This window comes from Musca autumnalis, unplaced genomic scaffold (genome assembly GCF_047663935.1).
Source record: "Musca autumnalis isolate F117 unplaced genomic scaffold, ASM4766393v1 scaffold_2, whole genome shotgun sequence".
Classification (NCBI taxonomy): domain Eukaryota; kingdom Metazoa; phylum Arthropoda; class Insecta; order Diptera; family Muscidae; genus Musca; species Musca autumnalis.
The window spans coordinates 207,114,724-207,127,515 of NW_027411755.1; the positions used below are offsets into that span (position 1 = coordinate 207,114,724).

The window sequence follows — 12,792 nt, forward strand, 5'->3', positions numbered from 1 at the left end:
GGACCATTACCTGTAAGATAATGGGCGGTCGGGATCATTATCTGTAAGATAATGGCCGTTCAGGACCATTATCTGTAAGATAATGGCCGGTCAGGACAATTATCTGTAAGATAATGGCCGGTCAGGACCATTATCTGTAAGATAATAGCCGATCAGGACCATTATCTGTATGATAATGACCGGTCTGGATCATAATCTGTAAAATATTGGACGGTCAGGACCATAATATGTAAGATAATAGCCGGTCAGGATTATTATCTGTAAGATGTTGGCCAGTCGGGACCATTATCTGTAAGATAATGACCGGTCTGGATCATAATCTGTAAAATATTGGCCGGTCAGGACCATAATATGTAAGATAATAGCCGGTCAGGATTATTATCTGTAAGATGTTGGCCAGTCGGGACCATTAGCTGTAAGATAATGGCCGGTCAGGACCATTATCTCTAAGATAATGGCCGGTCAGGAACATTATCTGTAAGATAATGGTCGGTCAGGACCATTATCTGTAAGACATTTGCCGATCGGGACCATTTTCTGTATGATAATGGCCGGTCAGGACCATTATCTGTAAGATAATGGGCGGTCAGGACCATTATCTGTAAAATAATAGCCGACCAGGACCATTATCTGTATGATAATGACCGGTCAACACCATTATCTGTAAGATAATAGGCGATCGGGACCATTATCTGTAAGATAATGGCCGGTCGGGACCATTATCTGTAAGATAATAGCCGGACTAATGGCCGGTCAGGACCATTATCTGTATGAAATGGCCGGTCAGGACAATTATCTGTAAGATAATGGCCGGTCAGTATCATTATCTGTAAGATAATTGCCGGTCAGGATCATTATCTGTAAGATAATGGCCGGTCAGGATCATTATCTGTAAGATAATGGCCGGTCAGGACCATTATCTGTAAGTTAATGGTCGGTCAGAACCATTATCTGTAAGATAATGGTCGGTCAGGACCATTATCTGTAAGATAGTGGCCGATCAGGACCATTACCTGTAAGATAATGGCCGGTCGGGAGCATTATCTGTAAGATAATGGCCGGTCAGGATCATTATATGTAAAATAATGGCTGGTAAGGACCATTATCTGTAAGATATTGGCCGGTCGGGACCATTATCTGTAAGACAATGGCCGGTCAGGATCATTATCTGTAAAATAATGGCCGGTAAGAACCATTATCTGTAAGATAGTGGCCTGTCAGGACCATTATCTGTAAGATAATGGCCGGTCAGGATCATTATCTGTAAAATAATGGCCGGTAAGGACCATTATCTGTAAGATAGTGGCCGGTCGGGACCATTATCTGTAAGACAATGGCCGGTCAGGATCATTATCTGTAAAATAATGGCCTGTAAGAACCATTATCTGTAAGATAATGACCGGTCAGGATCATTATCTGTAAGATAATGACCGGTCAGGATCATTATCTGTAAGATAATGACCGGTCAGGATCATTATCTGTAAGATAGTGACCGGTCAGGATCATTATCTGTAAGATAGTGACCGGTCAGGATCATTATCTGTAAAATAATGGCTGGTAAGGACCATTATCTGTAAAATAATGGCCGGTAAGGACCATTATCTGTAAGATAGTGGCCTGTCAGGACCATTATCTGTAAGATAATGGCCGGTCAGGATCATTATCTGTAAAATAATGGCCGGTAAGGACCATTATCTGTAAGATAGTGACCCGTCAGGACAATTACCTCTAAGACAATAACCCGTCGGTACCATTATCTTTAAGATAACAGCTGGTCAGTATTATCACCAAGATCATGGGCTGTCAGGATAATTATGCCTATGATTGCGGCCGGTCAGGATCATTATCTCTAAGATAATGGCCTACCAGGACTATTATCTTTAAGACTGTAGCGCGTCAGGATCATTATCTCTGAGATAATGACTGGTCAGGACCATTATCATTAAGATAATGTCCGCCAAGATCATTACGCCCACGATAATGGCCCGCCTGGACCATTATCTCTACAATGAACGTTCGTTCACGATCATTAACCCTGAGATGTCGACTATATCTGCTCATAAAAAAGTGGTGTTCAGGGCACAAAAGATAAACTCCTAATTTTTTTCAACAAATCACATGTAATCCTACAAAAAAAAAAATACAATCCATCCCACCCTAATGTCTTGGTTGTTGCATACACGTGTGTGACAAAATACAATGACAAAGGCGACAGTCCGATAAAAAATAAGAAACACAAATTTTGTACATGAAATGATAACAATGTTCAAACAAAACATCAGACCAAAGACGACAGACAGACAGGCACATCATGCTTTGGCATTTATATTTCAGCTTGACTCTGGCACGGGTCTTGATTTGCATTTTTTTGTATGACTTTATTGTTATTGTTGTTGCGTTACCAACAGCAGTACCCCGACGACGACGAAAACAACGACCGACCACCACAACCATCAGCACTTTTTCTTTGGTGCTTTTGTTTATTTTTGGAATCATCAAGAAAACAACAGAGGAACAGCAGAGCAGTGGTGTCAAATTTTATCAAGTACCTGTTTTATGTAGTAGTAGTTGTTGTTGTTGGTGTTTACTAAACCACTTCAATTACTCTTCAAAGTAAAGATTTGGGACTCGCTCTTTATGCTCTTCTTAAACGCAATTGTGTTGATCGTCGTTGTAGCTCTCGCATTGGAAAAGAGGCAAGTTTTTGGCGCAATGTTTGGAAATGATCAGGGATGGAAATTATTAAAAGAGGGTACCTATAACATTTTAAAATTGTAAAAAATTTTATTTACTTAAGTCGGACTTCTTTTTTACATAGCAGCGTTGAGAAAAAAAAACACAGTTACTCTATAGATTTTAAACAGTATTGAACACTATGGTGGTTATCATGAATGAAATTTCCCCGTGAGTTTTGTTTTTCCGCCGTTGCAACTTAAGGGAGAAAATGAAAAAAATCACGGGGAATTGCCGTTCATGATAACCCCCTTTGTTTATATATTGACATTGTTAAACAACATTGTAAATGATGATACATGCAGAACAGAAGAAAACATGTTTTCTACATTCCCCAGCCCGAACATTCAACATAAGTTGTAACAAAGAAAGCAAATCTAATGAAATGGCATCAGCCAGTTTCATCAGACTTTTATATTTCTAATTCGTATTTCCCATCCCTGGGAATAATTGACGATCATACTTGTGAATCAAAACAATACAATACTAATCGATATTTTTGCTCTGTCCTTTTCACTCTCATTCTTAGCAGGAAATGACATTTATTTACATTTTCACCAAGATTTGGCAGTTACAATTTAAAAAGTCAAACGACTTGAGTTAACCCCAAGGACATCTGTCATTTAATAATGTTTTCAAGGAGCCCTTAGAAAAAAATCGTAAATTAAACATTAAAACAGTGGTTAGATGAAAGTGAAATGATGCTAATGAACTGATTGTATGTATTTTAGAGTAGTCAACAAATTACTATTTGAGAAAAAAAATTATTTCTTAAGTAGAGAGAACGTATTCTTGGGACAGTCTAATGTAGAGAAATAAACAATTATCTTAATTAAAACAAAAACAAATCCATTTCTCCTCCTGAAGAATAGAAATTTAATCCAATCCCACATAAACAAAATAATACAATGCATTAGCAGAACGAATCTACACATAAAATTTAGAAGTTGAAAATAATTGGCAATCAAAAAAAGAGGAGAGGCGGAGAGAGAATTTTTGAGCAATTAATTAGCCAATAACAGTGATGCCATCTCGCAGTTTTTAAATTAATTCCAAGAAATAAATAATAAATGCATTGTAGTGTGAAAGATGGCCAAAACTAAAAAAAAAAAAAAAACAAGTAAAAAAGCATCAGTCGGCTTTGCCGACAGAGATATACACTCAGCATGTGTGGATTTAAATACTTTTTTCCCAAAAAAAAAAAAAACACGTATGTATTTGGGGGGCGTTTTCAAAAATTTGGGAGTAGGAACCGACAAAAATATGGATGGGATTAAAGCTCAAAAAATTTGCTGGGATATCGGTAGATATGACTTTTTTTACCATACTAGCCACGAAAAACATAATATCGCTGTAAACAGGGCCACTAGGAAAACCTTCGGTAAACTGTCCAAAGGATCCTCGAACAGACCCTTAACCACACAAAAATGTTGGACATTTGTGTGGGTGATACCACAAGGATTCGACAGATAGGGCCCGAATTTGAACATAAACCAAATTTCGACAATATTTAAAGATCCAAAGTTTGGACCAAATCGGTTGCTACGTCTATGAGATATCGCGCGTACCATTTTAGCGAATATTTTCGAACTTTTGTGGGGGAGGTGCCGGAAGGAGTGGACCTATAAGCACCACCTTCGAATTACATCTAATATTCGAAGAAATATTAAGATATCCAAAGTGAGAACGAACGTCATTCGGTTCGAGCTCTCCAGCCACTACATATGGTGCCATAAGGGTTTTTTACAACTTTCGGGCTATTTTCTCAAGAAGTATGGACTTGCCCCTGGGGTCCTTCCACCATATAGTGATTAGGATGGCTCTCACGGTAACACCCGATCAAGTACTGCAACGAAAGGATGCGTTTATGTTTCTGTACTGGAAGCTTCGTTGGCTTCTCTTTCAGTTCGCAGGGCGGCATTCTGACAGGTTTGAATATTTTTCCATTACGTTGCACTTATATTCGCGGAACAAAACTGACCACAGACCGACCTATCGCGTTATACGAGTATGTTTCTTAATCTGCACCCCAAATGTTGCCGGCCAGAGACTTGTAGACCATGTTCGTAAATCTTAGCTTGTCGCAGATAGCTGTGGCATGCTAGGACGTTGTGAACATGCTGTCGAATGTGACCCCTAGAATTTTAGGATAGTTTGTGGACGGAATTCTGCGGCCATCTACCATTGCATTCAACTCTGTTCTCAGTTCTGCCCGTCCATGTGGTGAACAGAGTGGACGTAGATTTAGTGGCGGACATTTGCATATTCATAGCGTGGACTCGATGATAGGGCGTATGGCGTATCTCTTTTTTTATATTAAAAGTTGCTTCTATACCCACAATTTTCTCGATATGATAATGTGGATAAATACCGAAAATCACGAGTTACTTGCTATGAGGCCATATCAAAAGTAGATCTGTACCGAACTTTCTCAGAGGGAAAGTTTTGTACCCACAACCAAACAAATTTCAGCCATTTTGATTTAGATAATGTGGTTAAATCCATGAAAATACCGAATATCGGGATGTGCATTTTATGCGGGATATATTCAAAACGTGGATATATACCGACAATTGTTTGCAGTAATGCTATATATCCCAAAAAAGACTATGTACCGAATTCTACCCATTCCTGTAGGATAATGCGGCTAAAACCTTAAGAATACCGAAAATCGTGCGGTACCGTTCTATGAGGGCTATTTCAAAACGTGAAACAATACTGACAAATTTCTGGAGGAAAGTTTTGTAGGAACAAACAAGTCAAAATACCGAAAATCGGGTGGTACTCCTTTCGATAGTTATCGTGTGGCCCAGCCATTTTACTTGGTTATCGGTAAGACTTTTGGAGCTTTGTCAGGAAACATGAAGGAAACACTTAAATGAAATTTTATCAACTATAGTGAGGGAGGTACAGGAAGGTGTTGTCCGATATAGGCCTTCAATGAGTATTATCCGTATTTTTTCTTTTCATTTCAGCCAAATGTGAGAACGTCTAATTTCATGAAATTATTTCCTTGAAATCACTCTAGTGTGGGCCGAGACTAAAGGTTAAGGGTATCAATACTGAAACTTTTCGGAGCCCATACCTCGGAATGTATTGGATACGCTATTAATATTTCAAAACGATCGGAGAAGTGGTCCCTCTATAAATTTCAACACGATCCGAAAATTGCCATTAAACTGAATTTAAGCTCAAGTATGAAACTTGATCTTAACATGGGAGTCACTCCTTTCGAAAGTTATCGCCCCAGCAGCCGATTTAAAGCATTCAACGGAAAAAAATAATATCATTATAATCAGGACAGGACAAGGAAGAACCCAATAGTTTGGACTGACGATATAGTTCATCTCCGAACTTGATCTTTGGAAGAAATAGTACGATGTACAAAGTTTACAGTAAATCGTTTATTCCCTTCGAGGTTTGTAGTGTTGCATGACCGGCACAAAGTTTTCTGAATGGGATTTGGTCTTAACATATGAGGGGACTTAAGCCACTATTTCCATGAGACACACTTCTGATTGTGACAATGTGTATATTCCTACCCTATGTAGGATATAACAAGTAAGAAAGTATCAGTCAGCTGTGCCGACAGAGATATACCCTCAGCCTCGGATCTAAAGAAAAGAAGTCAACACAATACTACTATAGCCCAAATTCACAGGAAATATGGATTTGCCCCCGAAAAAATAGTACCGTTTTAACCCTTTCGGCCCCAACGTTGCTTATAAGCAACTTCGATTTTAACGTCGTTTTATTTAAAACTAACAGAATTTTTTCCTCAAAGAACACATTGCTTTGGCTAATTGTAGTCCTAAGAATGCAAAAATTTTAAAAAAGTGCCAGTTGTATCCCGATCAACAGAACTACGATGAATTATTCAGTGTGAAGTCTGGAAAATCACGGCATGTCAAAAATCGATGTGTACAGTCCAAATTATTTAAATCGTTTCTAAATTAAAATGTATGAGCTTTATGTTAAACTTTAGTTTTGATTCTTCAAAAGTAATGTCAGAGGTATACTTCTATACGATTATAACATTTATATTTACATAATTGCACAAAATAATGAGCAAATAAATTTTAGATAAAATGTACTGTATCTTCCGAAATAGGTGGGGTAACGCCCACAAATTTATGTTATGTCTTAGTTTTGACTTATACTTTAATTCTATGTTCTTAAAGTAACTACTAATGCGAGGAAAAAAGTTCGGGGCCGAAAGGGTTAACTATGGCCGCATACCTAACATGCTGACACAAATTTTAAAACGATCCCAGACGAGTCTTTAAACTACACTCTTTCTAAACTTTGTGTCGGAGATACCCGAAAAGAGGGGGCCGATATAATTAATGTTCTGACATGACATAATTCGAGGCTGTATGACATAATACGGTGTAAAACATTTGGACCAAATCAGTTTCTCCCTTAGAGGGTTATCTTACGTACTACCCAGTAAAGATGCTGACGGCAGGGTTTTTTAAGATTTTGGGTCATTACCTCAGGAAGTATGGACTTGCCCCCGAAAAAAATTTCGCAGTCGTAACAGGGTCCGCAAAAAGAACTTTTCGAAAAAAATCCAAAACGATCCGAGGCGAGGTGTTGAAATTCAGTTTTTTTTTTTAAATTTTGTGTGGGAGGTACCCGAAAGTCGGGACCGATATAGTCCATATTCCAAACTGATACATGACTAGATGGAATAATACGATGTACAATGTTTGGACCATAAGATACTCCCTGCCAGAGTTATCTTGCCGATTTTTCATTTTAGTTGGTACCGTCAGGGTTTCTTGTAGTTTTAAGCCATTATCTCAGGAAGTATGGACTTGTCCCCGAAAAAAAAATTACCCTCAAAACGGGGGCGGTCGCAAGGACAACCTGCTGAAGAAAATTTCACAACGAGCCGAGAGATGCTCTTAAACTTCACATATTCTGAATTTTGTGTGGGAAGTACCCGAAGAAGCAATGGGACCGATGTAGTATATTTTCGAACGCGAAGCCGCAGCAATAATAGGAGTGCTCATTCACACCAAGGGAATAGTCGAATTAACATGGTTAAACTTACCCATTTTGGTTTATTTTGAATTTGTTTAACATTGTTGACATCCCAACAGTTAATTCATCAGCAGAAATGTGGTAATCTGTTTTAAATTATTTACTGTTTACACCAACATTATAAATCGCCTTCAAATTTGTTGTTCAAAAAATAGGAGTGCGGAAGAAAAAGGACAATAAAAATATTTTTAGTTGAGTTTTAGATCAAAAGTGTCTATATTTTAGTTGACAGTAGTGAATCCAATAGATTTTATGAGATTTGATGGCTGTTGGAAAACAAAAGTTCTTTGGGAGGTAGCCTAAAAACAGGTGATTGTCCTTGCAGCGATTTTTTCCATAAATTGAGCACTTATTGGGTAACTCAATGGATTTTGTAGACAGAACTTTTGTGATTAGAGTTTTTTTATGCTCTGACTGTTATCTCGAACAATATATAATGATCGGTATCCCAGAAATCTGTGTATTTTGATCCTTGAGCCAAGTTAAAGCCAGTTTCCGTTACCTCTTTACGTAAGGATCGGTTAAAAAAAGCGTATCTATAAGGCATTAATTTCTCAATCAAGTGATGTTTTGAGGTCCTTAGCATCTTAACTGCACGCAGAATTCATTATATGGTTCATTTTTGAATAATTGGATGACTGGCACATATGAGACATTTTTCAAAACGCTTTGTTGAGAAGGAAATTTTAAAGATAAACTTTTGAAGTTTGCCTAAGATTATTTTTATTAGGTTTTGCATCGTATAATAAACAGTTTTCTAATGAAAATAACCTAAATGAAGTATTTTTGAGTGAAAAACGTAAGCTTATATTGAAAAATATATTACGGCGTATACCAACCTTAGTGCAATCCCAGCCTGCCTATCACTAAATGGTTCAAAGTACATTTCAACCATTCACGTTTTAAACATTTTTTGAATAGAAGCGAAACTGATTGCATATACAAGGTTGGCATCCTAAGGACTTTTAAATGTTATTTGGTTAGGGGAACAAATTCCTTATAGATACGATTTTTTGGACGATCCTTGCCTTAAGGGCTAATGTAAACTGTCCTTATACTTGGCTCAAGGATCAAAATACATAAATTTATGGGATACCAATCATTATATATTGTTAGAGCTAACATCCACAGCATCAAACAAATCTAATCGTTAAAGCTTTTGTCTACAAAATCCATTGAGTTGCCCAATAAGTGCTCAATTTATGGAAACAATTTCTGCAAGGACAATCGCCTGTTTCTTGGCTACCTCCAAAGGACTTTTGTTTTCAAACAGCAATCAAATCTCATAAAATCTATTGGATTTACTACTGTTAACTAAAATATTGAAAATTTTGATCCTAAACTCAACTAAAGCTATTTTTATCGTCCTTTTTCTTCCACACTCCTATTTTTTTGAACAAAAACTTTATACACGATTTATAATGTCGGTGTAAACAGTAAATAATTTAAAACATATTGCCACATTTCTGCTGATGAATTAACTGTTGGGATGTCAACAATGTTAAACAAATTCAAAATAAACCAAAATGGGTAAGTTTAACCATATTTTTTGACAATTTTCTTTTTTTGTATGGGCGCTCCTATTATTTTGAACGCAACTGTACATCTGAAAAAAGGTGTAGTCTATATTCGAACCCTATCTATGCCTAGAAGTAATATTACCATACGCAAGTTAAGACCAATTCGGTTACTCCCTTCGAGAGTAATCGTGGAAAATTTTGAACTTTTGCGAGGGAGGTACCGAAGATGTGGACCAATATGGCCCATCTTCGTACTTAAACTAAGTTTGGAGAAAATATTACGAATTGGTTGCTTATCGGTTGCTTCGTTCGAGTTATCGTGCGCACCAGCCAGCCATACAGACGGTCGGCCATGCCTAAATCGACTCCAATCTGTATGAAACACATTTCGTCCAACATACTTGGGGTATAAAAATTATTATTTCCATGAGGCACATTTTTCGTTCTTTCAAAGTGTATATACCCCCTTTAGCCTAAAGGCTGAGGGTATAAAAAGACAATTTAGTAGCTGACCGTTGGGTTCTTTAGAACTATCGGGTCATTATCGCACAAAAGAATGGACTTCCCGAGTGTCAATGCGGGCTTAAATTTACTATAGGCATAAGGCTCGGAATACGCTGGAAATTTTGTCTTGGTTATCCGATTATAGGTATATTCACAAACTTTCATATGATACACATATCAAGGGAGTCGGTTCATAATAACCGGGAAACTAGTGTCGTTTAGGGGTGCCTCACGGATCGGTCTAAAATTTTTACCATAGGTAGCCCTTGGAACCTGATTCGAACGATAAATAATTTTGCGGGGGGAAGTCCATACTTCCCGAGATATGGGTCTTAACATTTCGGAAATTTCGTACTTTAACACCTATAGGTTATTTATGGCACCTCTCGGATCGGGCTGAAGTTTTTACCATTGGTAGCTCTTGGGACTCTGAACACAATGATATATAGTTTTCCGGGGGGAAGTCCTTAGTTCCAGAGATATGGGTCTTGACTTTTTTTACTTTTATCATGGACAGGGACAAAAGTGAGCTCCGCGATTAAAACTTTCTTTCAAATTGAAAGTGTTCTAAAGTAGCCGGCATTCGGCCGGGGATTTAAGACTTTCTCCTATGGACAGGGACAAAAGTGGGCTACGCGATCAAAACTTTCTTTTAAATTTAAAGCTTCCTAAGTAGCCGGCTTTGACCAGGAATTTAATACATTCTCCTATAAACAGGTGTAAAAATAGGTCGCCTGCATAAAAGTACTCTCCATTAGCTTTAAAACGATGCCCATATTGCCCACGTTAGAATTATAAAATGTCTATCTCGGGAAGTATGGAAAATTATATATCGTTGTATTCAGGATGCCAAGTGCTATCTACTGTAAAAATTTAAGCCCGATCCGAGAGGTGCCCCTAAAGCCGAATAGTGCACAATCAGTCTTAGAAATTCCCAAAAAGATAAAACCATTATTTTCTAGTTTTTCAAATTTGGGTATTTTATTTAAGAAATCACAAAAAAACTGGCAACCCTAAATCACATGCATAAAATTTTACTTCAGCGGAGAAAATGACTGCGTAAACAAGATGAGGAGAGAACAAAAAAGTTAAACGTCAAAACAATTCTTCTTTTTGTATTTGTGGCAGAGATGGAATCTCTGTGAGATTTAAGAAAAATTTTCCGGGATTTTTGTGCTCAATTTATATTTGACAGTTTGTTGTGTTTTTTTGTTCATAAAACGTAATCACAGGTAAATGTCAAATATAAAGAGATTATTTGGCGCACCACCACACCATACATAATAATGTTGACACTAGCAGTGATGCAAGACATGTACAAAATGAAAAAAAACAAGAGAATCCGCTATTAACCATGCAAACAAGAAAGAAAAGAAGAAATGACAATTGGACTTACCTTCTTTTTAGACGAAGCTGCTGACTTTTTGCCGTCGAAAAACGCGAAGAAACAAAGTGCACGAATGATGGAGGAGGCTTGTTGTCGTTTCTTCTCTTACTCCAAATGCCGTTAGATTTTTGTAATCTTGGGTAAAGAAAATTACGCACTTGTTTTAATTTTCTTGTTGTTGGATTTTTCACAGAAGTTTTCAAGTTTTCCTCCGGCCAATTTGCAATGGGAGATGGATGTTTGTTATTATAATTTGTCACTAAAGATTTGTTTTTCTTTTTTATAGCTAAATTCAATTTAGCTTTGCTCAACATGCAGCATTTAGTAAATTTTATGTTAATTTGTAATTTTGTTGCAGCCAAAGTGAGATAAACCTTTTTTTGGTTGCTTCTTTTCGTGCCACACACACAACACAACGCACAGGTTTTTTATTACCACCCCCTTTTCGACGATAGGTTGTTTTTGCTTTTTCTTCTTTACCAAAAACGAGGTTTTTATTATTGCTTCTTCGAACTTTTATATACACCATAAATTTTTTCGTTCACTGATAATTTATTTTCTATTAATTCTTTTTGTTTTAATTCTTCTTGTTATTTCGCTGCATTCACCATATTTGTTGAACGTTGTACAACTAAAAAGAAGAATGTACAATAAGAAAAAATTAAGAACGCGTTAATGGCGGAGACTTTGCGTCGTCACGAATTCCACGTCCACTCACGTCAAAATCAAAATTCAAATAAAAGTTTCTTTGCCGAAGTAACCTGTGAGAAGAGAGCGCAAAATGCAAAAGGAAGTGAGAAAGAGAGCAAAACAAATGAAAAAAATACATAACCGGGCCAGTGATTTAATTTTCAACGGCGACAACAGGTTTTGATCTCTTTCCAACAACAAATCTCATCTTGAATGGGTAAATAAACAAGTGTTTTTCCTTCATTTTTCCAATTGGAGTTCCTAAAACGGGTTATATCAGTATTATTCAGTAAAATATGTTTATATGCGCAATTATATTTGAATGAAATTGATATTATTAATTTCTATTCTATAAAATCAATAAATACCAACGTATATTTTTCGAACTCTCCCGCAAGTGACCGCCTTTACAAAACATATACCAATAATAGTGCTGTCTCATTTACTCATTAAAAATTGTTGTATTGGAATTGTAAACTGAAGGGTTAACAGGTAATCGGTAGTTAGTAGATAATTCTGTTCCCACTATGCGATATATTGTACAACATTTGAACTGGATTGCATTTTTAATCAATCTAAAGATGCAATTAAATTGCAAGCCATTGCGAAATATCCCAAAATTAATAAAATGCATTTATTATTTGTGTAAAACAAGAACACAAAGAACTTTATTATATAAACACAAATTTAAAAAGCTTCCATTAAATTCAATCACAATTGAGTGTACTTCTTCCGTTCTCCATTTAATCCAAGCGCAACTGATTTTCTTTCATCATCCTAAAGTTTTTTATGTTGCCTTCCCTTCACTGCTCAGTTTTCGACATGGACTCCAACTCCACTCCATTAAAAATTTCCGTCTCGAGAATTACCGCAAAAATGTTCGCAACATAAGTTGTTATTTCTTTATTT

The 12,792-nt window shown here is 36.8% G+C and overlaps 1 protein-coding gene across 5 annotated transcripts in view; it reads right to left on the reverse strand.

Moving 5' to 3' along the window:
- The window catches only part of Cdc14 (cell division cycle protein 14), a 237,123-nt gene extending 225,186 nt beyond the window's left edge, over positions 1-11,937 (reverse strand). For 3 of the 5 annotated variants that reach the window (XM_073970685.1, XM_073970682.1, XM_073970684.1), the window contains exon 1: positions 11,203-11,935. The gene's annotated coding sequence lies outside the window, so the exon portion shown is untranslated. Of the gene's footprint in view, positions 1-11,202 lie in introns of all 5 variants that reach the window. The other 2 variants (XM_073970683.1, XM_073970686.1) reach the window with 2 other exon arrangements.
- Between the last annotated feature and the right edge of the window lie 855 nt (positions 11,938-12,792).